Genomic DNA, 345 nt, shown 5'->3' with positions numbered 1-345 from the left:
TGTGATTGGATAACAACGAGTCCATCTCGTCGTTCATTGCAAGCTCCCACTTGATCGACTCATCAACTTGCATAGCTTCCTCATAACATTCAGGCTCGCCTCTGTCTGTGAGCAGAATGTAGTTGAGTGATGGAGAAAATCTTATTGGCTTTCTGATGATTCTTCTTGACCGTCGTAACTCCGTGACTGGTGTATATGGGACCACTTCAGAATCATCACTTTCTTCAGCTTCACCACTCTTGTCTTGAGAGATTTCTTCTTCTGCTGTTGCGGTATCATGTGGCAACTCCGGTGTCAGGATATCTTCTAAGTCAACAGCTCCAGGCTCTTTCCTCTCCGAGCCTT

The sequence above is a fragment of the Brassica oleracea genome, chromosome C1 (genome assembly GCF_000695525.1).
Source record: "Brassica oleracea var. oleracea cultivar TO1000 chromosome C1, BOL, whole genome shotgun sequence".
In the NCBI taxonomy this organism is placed as follows: domain Eukaryota; kingdom Viridiplantae; phylum Streptophyta; class Magnoliopsida; order Brassicales; family Brassicaceae; genus Brassica; species Brassica oleracea.
Note: the sequence above shows the minus strand (reverse complement) of the source record.